This window comes from Mobula hypostoma, chromosome 1, assembly GCF_963921235.1.
Source record: "Mobula hypostoma chromosome 1, sMobHyp1.1, whole genome shotgun sequence".
NCBI lineage: Eukaryota > Metazoa > Chordata > Chondrichthyes > Myliobatiformes > Myliobatidae > Mobula > Mobula hypostoma.
Window position 1 is genome coordinate 205,232,328 of NC_086097.1, and position 12,481 is coordinate 205,244,808.

The following is a 12,481-nucleotide window of genomic DNA, read 5'->3' on the forward strand; positions in this document are numbered from 1 at the left end:
ACCTGTTATTATTACACTTTTCCAGATTCTGTATCCCTATCTTCTCCTCGATGTCCCTGTTACTACTTGGAGGTCTATAAAAACACACAGTAGAGTTATTGACCCCTTCCTGTTCCTAACTTCCACCTACAGAGACTCAGTAGACAATCCCTCCATTACTTCCTCCGTTTCTGCAGCCGTGACACTATCTCTGATCAACAGTGCCACACCCCCACCTTTTTTGCTGCCTTCCCTGTCCTTTCTGAAACATCTAAAGTCTGGCACTCTAAGTAGCCATTCCTGCCCTTGCGCCATCCAAGTGTCTGTAATAGCCACAACGTCATAGCTCCAAGTATTGATCCAGGCTCTAAGCTCATCCACTTTGCTCATGATGCTTCTTTCATTAAGATAGACACATCTCAAACCATCGGTCTGAGCACTTCCCTTCTCTATCACCTGCCTATTCTTCCTCTCGCACTGTCTCCAAGCTTTCTCTATTTGTGAGCCAACCACCCCTTCCTCCGTCTCTTCAGTTTGGTTCCCACCCCCCAACAAGTCTAGTTTAAATTCTCCCCAATAGCCCTTGCAAACCTCCCCGCCAGGATATTGGTCCCCCTGGGATTCACATGCAACCCATCCTTTTTGTACAGGTCACACCTGCCCTAAAAGAGGTCCTAATGATCCAGAAATCTGAATCCTGCCCCCTGCTCCAATCCTTCAGCCACGCATTTATCCTCCACCTCATATTCACTGTTACGTGACACAGGCAGTAATCCCAAGATTACTACCTTTGCGGTCCTGCTTCTCAACTTCCTTCCTAACTCCCTGTAGTCTGTTTTCATGACCTCCTCACTTTTCCTACCAATGTTGTTAGTACCAATATGTACCACAATCTCTGGCTGTTCTCCTTCCTACTTCAGGATATTGAGGACGCTATCGGAAACGTGCCAGACCTTGGTACCTGGGAGGCAAACTACCATCCGTGTTTCTTTCCTGCGTCCACAGAAACACCTGTGTGACCTCCTAACTATAGAGTCCCCTATCACTGCTGCCATCCTCTTCCTTTCCAAACCCTTCTGAGCCATAGGGCCAGACTCTGTGCCAGCATGATTTGTACAAGGTACAGTACAAATGTATGAAATTCCAACAAATTATAAAGGTCAACCATAGTTTTTCTTGAATGCTTAATAGATAAACATTTCAGTTATGTTTTCCCTGACAGAATGGCTCACTGTGTTACAGTAAACATGCTCATTTGAAACAGCACAAGTCAAACAAATGTCATTTTTATTCACAGTGAATATACCAATAATATTTTGCTGACATAAAGAAAAAAATAACTTACTTAGAATTTGTTGCCATTAAATTAGACGCTTAAATCAAAGTGTTGCTCTGATATAAATAAATGAATGATGATCAATACACACTTTGGTATCATTTTCACTGAAAAATGATTTATTAGGACATTGCTCATATATCTCAGTTAATCTGCAATGTATCTTGAGGTTCAGTCAATATTACCTTGCCTTGATCATTATTTTTGAATGCTGCACAGTATTGGTGCTCAAAATAGCAGCAGAATCTTCATAACTTGCTTTCAATAAATGCTGGCATTTACTGTATATTTCATTCTTCATGTTTTCTACTGTGCTGTATTCATTTTTCCTGCCTTGAATTTATTGGCTTTTGAGGATGAAAGAAGTTACACAAAGTCCATTTCATAGAGATCTACAGACTGTGATGGGAATGTGAGGGAAGAGCTTTTGAAGAGTTCACCAAAATCAAATTAATGTATCAGGATTATTACCAGCTGGATGAAGTGTTGGTTGGTTACCTATTTAAACTGAAGTATACCCTGGATAGCACGTGCCATCAAATGTGAATGCGATGAACTTCGTGATGGATCCAAAATTTCAAAATAAATATATAGAATTCAGCAGTGGAGTGCAGTCCCACTGGGTGTTCCCAGCATTCCTTTAGGTCCCACACACAATACCTGGGATCCACTGATTTCACAGAACATCCCATCAGAGGCAAAGTATAGAATGTTTTATTTTTTTTTAAACACATTCTGGTACTTTAATTAATGTTATTTGGTTTCAATGTCAATAGTTTTAAAATCTCTTAATATCAGAGAGATTGAAAATCTCCTCAGAATCCATTCTGACATTATCCTCACTTGTTTGGGAGAGTGGACAATGGTTTTCTAGAGCACACTTGTTTTAAGCTTTCAGTTAGTGTCATTTTAATTTTCCATCCTATCGTCACTCTGCCCTTCTATATTGTTCCAATGATCCTCAATAAAACAGTACATTATCTTTCGCTTAGGCCAATTACAGCTTTCTTGACTCCACATTTTTTTTCTTTTTACCATCATTCACAGACATTTTCTTCTGCTGACAATTTCATATTATAGTTCAGCTCATTTTGTTTCTGGATTTAATTTTAGTTATTGGAAAATCCTTTAACATCCTCTCAAACTTGATTACACTTTTAAATCATTTAATCTGACCTGCCTTACATCCTTTTATGGACCTTTCTCTGTGTTCTTTCTGCCTCTCTCCACTTTCCCTTCATTTTAAGACAGATATCATGCATCTATTTTTCCAGATTTGATAAAACAGATAAATCTTTGTATTGTAAAAGTTGAGACATAGATATTGGGACGCATCAATACATGTGCATGAGGTAATGAACAGAATAAAACAGTAGATCATCCATGATATTGAATTGTATTCTGACTGAGGCCTCATCCTATTATTTTGCCCTCTTGTGCACTCTCCAACTAACAAGCCAACATCATACACATTATTTGAATATTGAACCAATACCTGAGATAATACTTTAACTTAAACAAATAAGTGACACAGAGACTGCAATTCTTCAACACATGAATGAACTTATTTATGTGTTGAGGAATTAAATGGCTCTTCTTAATGTCACCCTGTCAGTTTTATATCTTCCTGACATTTCTAAGTGCACAGCTTATTAAGGAACTCCATTGGGTAGCACATTTGGGGACAGGCTGTTGAATTGGCAAAAGGGAGTCGTGAGAATACCAAGATATACAGAGGGAGACAATTGGAGATATGCCTAGAGTAATGACAGGAAAGACGATGGGTGTTACCAAGGAGATTGTCACGGAAGCCTGTGGCTACACACAGCTGAGTGCAAAGGCAAAGTTTACAAGATTGGAGAAGGGGAGGTCAGATGGAAATCAGGTACAGAATATTAATAAGGGAAATCAAGGAGAAGATCAAGAGTAGAGCTGGCAAATAAAGGCTGAGGGCTGTTGAGATTATTATGTACAGACAGGAGTATTTGCAGAAGAAGTGGTTGCTTAAGGATTAGGTGGATCACTAAGGATAAAATTTGAAAATAAAATCTAAATGGAAATAAGATCTACCTTGGATTCTGTAGCAGCAGCCAAAGGAGGGTCATTAAAATGGAAAGTATCTTAATTCTTTCACTAAAACTTTGTAACTGATTGAAACATTCCCCATTGCATTAAGCAATAGAATTTCTAGATTGCCAACTCCAAATGAAATCCATCCCAGAAAAAGTGCGTTGCAGTTCTATAGGAAAATATGTTTGAACAAAACTTTATCAAAAAAAGATTTTGGAACAAAAATCGGTAGTACCTGAAATATATATAGAAATTTTGGCAGAAAAAACATCTTAACTGCATTAATACGACCAATCGAAGTTAAATATAAAGGAAACCATTTAGATGAAAGTTGAATAATATGGTCAATTAAGGGTAAAAAGTTAACCTTAAATAAATCTTTGTATTTACAAGTAATTTTAATCCCAAGATATGAAAAATAATTATTAATCAATTTAAAGGGAAAGTTATGATATAAGGGAAGTTGTTTATTAATTGGGAAAAGTTCACTCTTAGTAAGATTTAATTTATAACCTGAAAAGAGACTAAATTGTGCTAATAACTCTAAAACAGCAGGGATGGATTTTTGAGGATTAGAAATATATAAAAGTAAGTCGTCAGCATAGTTTATGGGACTTTAAGCCCCGAGTTATCCCAGTAATATTTGGAGATTCTCGAATAGCAATTGCAAGAGGTTCTAATGCAATATCAAATAATAAAGGACTAAGAGGACAACCTTGTCAAGTACCTCGAAAAAGAGGGAAAAAAGGTGAGCTTAGAGAGTTAGTACGGACCAAGGCCACAAGAGAATGATATAACAGTTTGATCCAGGATATAAATTTCGAGCTAAAATTAAACATTTCAAGCATCTTAAATAAGTAAGGCCATTCTACTCTATCAAAAGCTTTCTCAGCATCTAAAGAGATAACACACTCAGGAACATTTTGTGAGGGGGTATAAACAATATTTAACAGTGTGTGAATGTTATAAAAAGAGTAACGACCTTTAATAAAACCCGTTTGGTCTTCCGAAATAATAAAAGGAAGTACTTTTTCTAATCTGTTTGCTAATAACTTAGAAAAAAATTTAGAATCAACATTTAATAAAGATATTGGTCTGTAAGATGCACATTAAGCAGGATCTTTATCCTTCTTTAATATTAGAGAGATTGACGCTCTATTGAAAGATTCGGGAAGTTTACCAAGTTTTAATGAAGCCTCGAAAACCCTACAGAACCAAGGGATTAATGAAGGTGCAAAACATTTATAAAATTCTATGGTAAACCCATCAGGGCCAGGAGCTTTCCCCAAGTTCATAAAGGAAATAACATTCTTAATCTCATCAGTGGTAATGGGAGTATCTAGCATAGAAGACATATCCTGTGAAATCTCAGGGAAGTCTAGGTTATCTAAAAAATCATTCATATATTTAGAGTCTCGAGGAGACTCTGATTGATATAAGGAAGAATAAAAATCAAAGAAGGTTTGATTAATCCCCGCATGATCAAGTATCAGTCGGTCATTTTGATTATAAATCTGATTAATTTGAGATTTAGCATAATTAGACTTCAGTTGGTTAGCCAACAGTTTGCCAATTTTGTCACTGTGTACATAAAATTCACTTCTTGTTTTCTTTAATTGGTTTACAATCGAGGACAAAAGTAATATGCTGTGTTCCATTTGAAGTTCAGTTCTTTGTTTATATAACTCCTCAGAGGGAGCTGTAACATATTTCTTATCAATTTCCTTAATCTTGTCCACAATTACCAACTCCTCCTGCTTCAGCTTCTTCCTCAAAGCAGCAGAATACGAAATAATCTGACCACGAATATAAGCTTTAAAAGTATCCCAAAGAATGTTCATAGAAATATCCTCTGTATAGTTGATTGTAAAAAAAAGATCAATCTGTTCATTCATAAAATTAACAAAGTCCGAGTCCTGAAGCAACAGCGAATTAAAACGCCATTGTCTATTATTTTGTGTATTGGCCTGAATTTTAATAGAAAGCTTAAGTGGAGCATGATCCGAAGTGGTTATAGAGTCATAATCACATTTAATCACTGAAGAAATAAGACGAGAGTCAATAAAGAAATAATCAATTCTTGAATAGGAATGGTGAACATGTGAAAAAGAAGAAAAATATTTTTCCTGAGGATGCAAAAAACGCCAAATGTCCGTCGACCCAGAATCAGAGAGGAATGAATTAATCAAAGTTGCAGATTTATTAGGTAAGGCCCGTAGAGGAGCCGAACGGTCCAAAGCTGGAGATAAACAGGTATTAAGATCTCTGCCCCAGATCAATGAAAACTCATTCAAATTCGGGAACTGATTGAATAATGATTTATAAAATGCCGGACAGTCCATATTGGGAGCATAAACATTAACCAAAACTACCTTTTTATTAAATATTAGACCACTAACCAGTAGAAATCTACCATTCGGATCAGAGACAATATCATGTTGTATAAAAGTAACTGAGGAGTCTATAAAAATAGAGACGCCTCGAATCTTAGCGTTAGAGTTCGAATGAAACTGTTGTTCCTTCCAGAATTTAAAAAAACGTAGTCTGTGCCCCCTCCACACATGGGTAGAACAGCTCTATGCTCAGTGCTGAGTCCAGGAGCCACGCTGGATTTTAGGCAGATGCACATCAATTAGCAAACACATTCCTGATTCCTACTATCAATACCAAGTCACTAGAATTTCAAGATGGTCATTATAGAAAGGATGAAGTGATGGGATCATAATGATTCCAGCTGTAGAAATGTCAGAAGTTCAAAGGACAAATACTGTGCTTGATTATTTCTTCATGGATTTCTGAATATTGTATTCGTTGTCTATGGTTTTCAGCTTGAGCGTGGCCATCAGTCTTATCTCCAACTTTAAATTAAGCCACTTTACTGAAATATGAAACATTTTAAGACACAAAATTAGAATAATTTTCATTATTATCAAATATAAGCAAGGAATCAAAATGTGTGATTACCCAGTGTCCATTAAATTCAGTGCAGGTGGCGGCAAATTTACCTTACTTCACACTCAGCCAAAGACATCCACAACCTCTTTGGTCAGCCAGCCCTAAGAGCTGGACTGCTATCCAAACTGGATGGCACATGTTAAAGCTAAACTCCATGGCTTAAAGAATGCCAATATCTATTTGAATTGTAATACAGGATGGAATGAATGCCACTCTGGGATATTATCAAGAGACACATATTCTGTAAAATATTTTTTGATGCACTGAAGGCTTTGGTGGAGGAGGTGCAATGTGGAATCATTCGCAATCTCCAGAGGCACAGAAACACCAACTGTCTTTATATCAGACATTTAAGGGAGGACAATGCCAGGTCCTTAGCAGTGACAGGTGTTGAAAGTATACTCTCTGGTCACATCAACTTTCAACATTCAAAGTAAATAATTTGTTATCAAAGTACATACTCACTCAATGTCAACAAAACCAAAGAGCTGATTATTGATGACGGAAGAGGAAACCGGAGGTTCACGGGCCAGTCTTTATCAAGGGATCAGAGGTAGAGATGGTCAGCATCTTTAAATCTCTTGGTGTATCATTTCAGAGGATCTGTCCTGGATCCAGCATATAGGAAAGAAGGCACATAATGCCTCATCTTTCTAAGAAGTTTGCACAGATTCAGCATGTTATCCAGAACTTTAATAAACTTCTATAGATAGGCTGTGGAAAATATATTGACTGGTTACAGCACAGCCTGGTTTAGGAACACCAGTTCCCTTGAAGGAAATGTCCTACAAAAATGTAATGGATATGGCTCAGTCCATCACCAGTAAAGCCCTCCCCAATACTGAGCACAGTTACAAGGAGTGCTGTCATAGGAAAGCATCATCCATCATTAAGGACCCCCACTATTTGAGCCATGCACTCTTCTGACTACTGCCATCAGGATTGAGGTGCAGGAGTCGTTGGTCCCACATCATGAGGTTCAGAAACAGTTATTACCCCTCAACTTTAAGGTTCTTGAACCAGAGTGGATAACTTCACTCTCCCGAATACTGAACTGATTCCTTAACCTATGGACTCACTTCTAAAGACTCTACAACTCATTGAACATAGAACATAGAAATCTACAGCACATTACAGGCCCTTCGGCCCACAATGTTGTGCCGACCATGTAACCTACTCTAGAAACTGCCTAGTGCTCATGTTCTCAATAATTATTGCTTATTTATTTAGTACTTACACAATTTGTTGTCTTTTGAACTCTAGTTGTTTGTCCATCTTTGTTTCTCATTGATTTTATTGTGCTTCTTTGTATCTACTGTGAATTACCACAAGAAAAGGAATCTCAGGTTTGTATATGTTGACATATACAGTACTGTGTGCAAGAGATAGATAGATAGGTAGACAACAAACCTACCTATAGATAAATAGGTAGACACCCTAGCATGTGCACTCCACAGCTTTTGCACTGTACTGTATTGGTCAACAATGAAGCAGAAAGTGAGTTTTCAAATCTGTCTGGAGCAAAGGATGCTGGGTATGGTGAAGATAGAGCGCCACAGAAGGGGCAGATGGCAGAGAAGAAGTGACAAGGCAGGGGACGGCATGGTCACAGACAGAATCAGCCCTGAGACATCAGGCAATGTCATTTGATTCCAAACAATTAGTTTATTGATCATTACAGAATATCTTTCTGGTGCTTTTACACCCTTCCTTCCCCTTTCCCAACCATAATTCCCCACTTGCTGATCCATTCCCACTCTCAGTGCACAATAGAGACCCGTATCAGAATCAGGTTTATCATCATTCACATATGTCATGAAATTAGTTTTTGTTTTACCCCTGCTATATATACGTGCCCAATAGTACTGTATGTACTTTGACAATAAATTTACTTCGAACTTTCAATATTATTTGATGGTAATGATGATGATGAAGGCGGAGGCATCCTTCTATCTTGAAGGGCAATGGATTTGTGGCAATGCAGTGACCTCTCCAGGGCACAAGTATACATAGAAAGTATGGAGATCCTGACATGCCCAGTCATTAAGATCCCCCTCTCAGCCTCACCAGTGTGGCCCAAAGGAAAGCAAAGCAATACGTTTGGCACCATCTCGGCTGCAGAAGCTGCTGGAAGAATGTTCATTGACGTCCAGCTGCTTTATCTGGCTCCACTCCAGATTTTCTGTCTGGGTTTACTCCCATGGCCCTTGTCGCTCCAGAGGCTGCCAACAAGGCTATCTACCCATTGCTGGGGATCTGGTTCACAAGCGTGTCCACACGGTAATTGGCCTGCGTGTTACGTGTGCAAGAGGCAGACCTCCTCCCAATTCTCTGTAGTTCACCCTGAGTCCAAAAGGAGTTCAGTTTCCGTGTACCACCATTCAGGAGGTACTACATGAGGTTTGCTCTTGGAGAAGCTATACTTATACTTTATACTTTATTGTCGCCAAACAATTGATACTAGAACATACAATCATCACAGCCATATTTGATTCTGTATGTACTGGCAGGGAGAGACTTACGCATTCAGGTCTCCTTGTTGCGAGACTGTTAGCCAGCGGGGGAAGCTGAAAGCAAGGGCAATGAGCACTAACCACTACACTTCCACACAAGAGGCATCACAACAACCATTTGACGCACAAATTCATAAGTATGTCACCTTAAGATTCATTTTCTTGCAGGTATTTGCAGGAAAACAAAGAAATACAAAAGAAACAACTAAAACAAAAACAGACAAAATAACAATGTACAAAAGAATACAATCTGAGCAAATAAAAATAAGTAAGTGAGCAGCCCTTTAGCCCCTGGCTAACAGCCACCGGACTCAGCAGTGTGAAAACCAGCTTTTACAGACTCCATACGTTTGGGGTCGATATGATTTGGGTCCCAACAAACCCAGGAGGTTGGGATAGCTCGCTCACCAGAACCCCGGACTGAGTGAATGCTGCCCACTTGCAATTACCCATCAGCAAAAATAACAGATCATATACTGCAGACAATTACAAAGGAAGTATATTTACAAATTTCAGCTTTATCAAACTTTTAGTAGAAAAGAAAAACAAAATAAATAAAAAGGGCCTATCACAGTTAACCCAGTTCAAATGTGCACTAAGTTGGAGCTCATCTTTAAGTCGCATGCTGGACCCACCATCTGCGTGAAAGCAAACACCACCTTCCGAATGTCGCTAAGAATCCGCCTCAGACAAACAGGATCCTGCACAGGAGTATTGGTCCTTCCTCCTGGAAGCCATTCATCCTCAGCCATCTTCCGTCCTGTCTTCTCCCAGCTCCCGCCGAAAGGACCTCAACCCACACCGTGTCCGTCACAAAAGCCTGTCCGCCCAGCATTCTCTAGAACCCTCTCCCAATTCGGTCACCCTGATTAGATGACATTACATTCCTAAGCATGAACATCACAACCCCTTACCTTCAGCTCAAACCCAAACATGCTGAAAGAACAGACTGCTCTTACAGAACTCCTAAAAATAAAATATCTACAGCATAGCAGTAAAAGACTTAACCAGTGTGTTACATAAATAATAAATAACACTGAGAACATTTGAGTTGTAAAGTCCTTGACAGTCTGTAGGTTGTGGATTCAGTTCAGAGTTGAAGTGAATGAAGATAACAACACTGGTTTAGGAACCTGGTGCTTGGAGGGTAATACTGTTCCTGAACCTGGTGGTATAGGCCCTAAGGGTCCTGTATTAACGTCCCGATGGCAGCAGTGAAAAGAGGGCATGGTCTGGATGGTGGGAGTCCAAGATAATGGATGCTGCTTTTTTGTGGCAGTGTTCCTTATAAATGTACTCAATAGTGGACAGGGCTTTGCCTGTGATAGATAATAGTGTTAACAGTGAAGTCAATTATGGGCAGCTTCACTGATTTGCACAATGGAGAAGAAAAAGTGTGGTTGTTTTGTTAAATGCTGAAGGACACTCTGACTACAGACTAAAGCTCTGAAGACATTATTTTTCCATTATGAATTTGATTAATTTAATGCCAAAGCAAAGTGTATTGTTTCAATTGTTTCTCTGCCACCTTACCCTTGCATTTTCTATTGCAAGATTTAGAAACATAGAAAATCTACAGCACAATACAGACCCTTTGGCCCACGATACTGTGCTGAGCATGTACTTATTTTAGATATTACCCAGGGTTACCCATAGCCCCTCTATTTTTCTAAGCTCCATGTACCTGTCCAAGAGTCTCCTAAAAGACCCCATCATACCCACCACCATCAACATCGCTGGCAGCCCATTCAACTCCCTCACCATCCTCTGCGTAAAAAAAACTTGTCCCTGACATCTTCTCTATAGCTACATCTTCTCTATAGCTACTTCCAAGCACCTTAAAACTGTGCCCTCTTGTGTTAGCCATTTCAGCCTTGGGAAAAAGCCTCTGACATGATCAATGCCTCTCATCATCTTATACACCTCTTATCCTCCGTCGCTCCAAGGAGAAAAGGCCAAGTCCACCCAACCTGTGGTCATAGGGCATGCTTCCCAATCCAGGAAACATCCTTGTAAATCTCCTCTGCACCCCTTCTATAGTTTCCACATCCTTCCTGTAGTAGTAGCAGTCGTAGTAGTAGTAGTCATACTTTATTGATCCCGGGGGAAATTGGTTTTCGTTACAGTTGCACCATAAATAATAAATAGTAATAGAACCATAAATAGTTAAATAGTAATATGTAAATTATGCCAGTAAATTATGAAATAAGTCCAGGACCAGCCTATTGGCTCAGGGTGTCTGACCCTCCAAGGGAGGAGTTGAAAAGTTTGATGGCCACAGGCAGGAATGACTTCCTATGACGCTCTGTGCTGCATCTCGATGGAATGAGTCTCTGGCTGAATGTACTCCTGTGCCCACCCAGTACATTATGTAGTGGATGGGAGACATTGACCAAGATGGCATGCAACTTAGACAGCATCCTCTTTTCAGACATCACTCTGAGAGAGTCCAGTCCCATCCCCACAACATCACTGGCCTTACGAATGAGTTTGTTGATTCTGTTGGTGTCTGCTACCCTCAGCCTGCTGCCCCAGCACACAACAGCAAACATGATAGCACTGGCCACCACAGACTCGTAGAACATCCTCAGCATCATCCGGCAGATGTTAAAGGACCTTAATCTCCTCAGGAAATAGAGACGGCTCTGACCCTTCTTTTAGACAGCCTCAGTGTTCTTAGACCAGTCCAGTTTATTCTCAATTCATATCCCCAGGTATTTGTAATCCTCCACCATGTCCACACTGACCCCCCGATGGAAACAGGGGTCACCGGTACCTTAGCTCTCCTCAGGTCTACCACCAGCTCCTTAGTCTTTTTCACATTAAGCTGCAGATAATTCTGCTCACACCATGTGACAAAGTTTCCTACCGTAGCCCTGTACTCAACCTCATCTCCCTTGCTGATGCATCCAACTATGGCAGAGTCATCTGAAAACTTCTGAAGATGACAAGACTCTGTGCAGTAGTTGAAGTCCGAGGTGTAAATGGTGAAGAGAAAGGGAGACAAGACAGTCCCCTGTGGAGCCCCAGTGCTGCTGATCACTCTGTTGGACACACAGTGTTGCAAGCACACGTACTGTGGTCTGCCAGTCAGGTAATCAAGAATCCATGATACCAGGGAAGCATCCACCTGCATAGCTGTCAGCTTCTCCCCCAGCAGAGCAGGGCAGATGATGTTGAACGCACTGGAGAAGTCAAAAAACATGACCCTCACAGTGCTCGCTGGCTTGTCCAGGTGGATGTAGACACGGTTCAGTAGGTAGACGATGGCATCCTCAATTCCTAGTCGGGGCTGGTAGACGAACTGGAGGGGATCTAAGTGTGGCCTGACCATAGGCCGTTGCAGCTCCAGAACAAGTCTGTCCAGAGTCTTCATGATGTGAGAGGTCAATGCCACCGGTCTGTAGTCATTGAGGCCGCTGGGGCACGGCCTCTTCGGCACAGGGACGATGCAGGACGTCTTCCACAGTACAGGAACCCTCCAGAGCCTCACGCTCATGTTGAATACATGGCGAAGTACTCCACATAGCTGAGGGGCACAGGCTTTGAGCACCCTGGTACTGACACCATCCGGTCCTGCAGCCTTGCTTGGGTTGAGACATTTCAGCTGTCTTCTCACCTGTTCAGC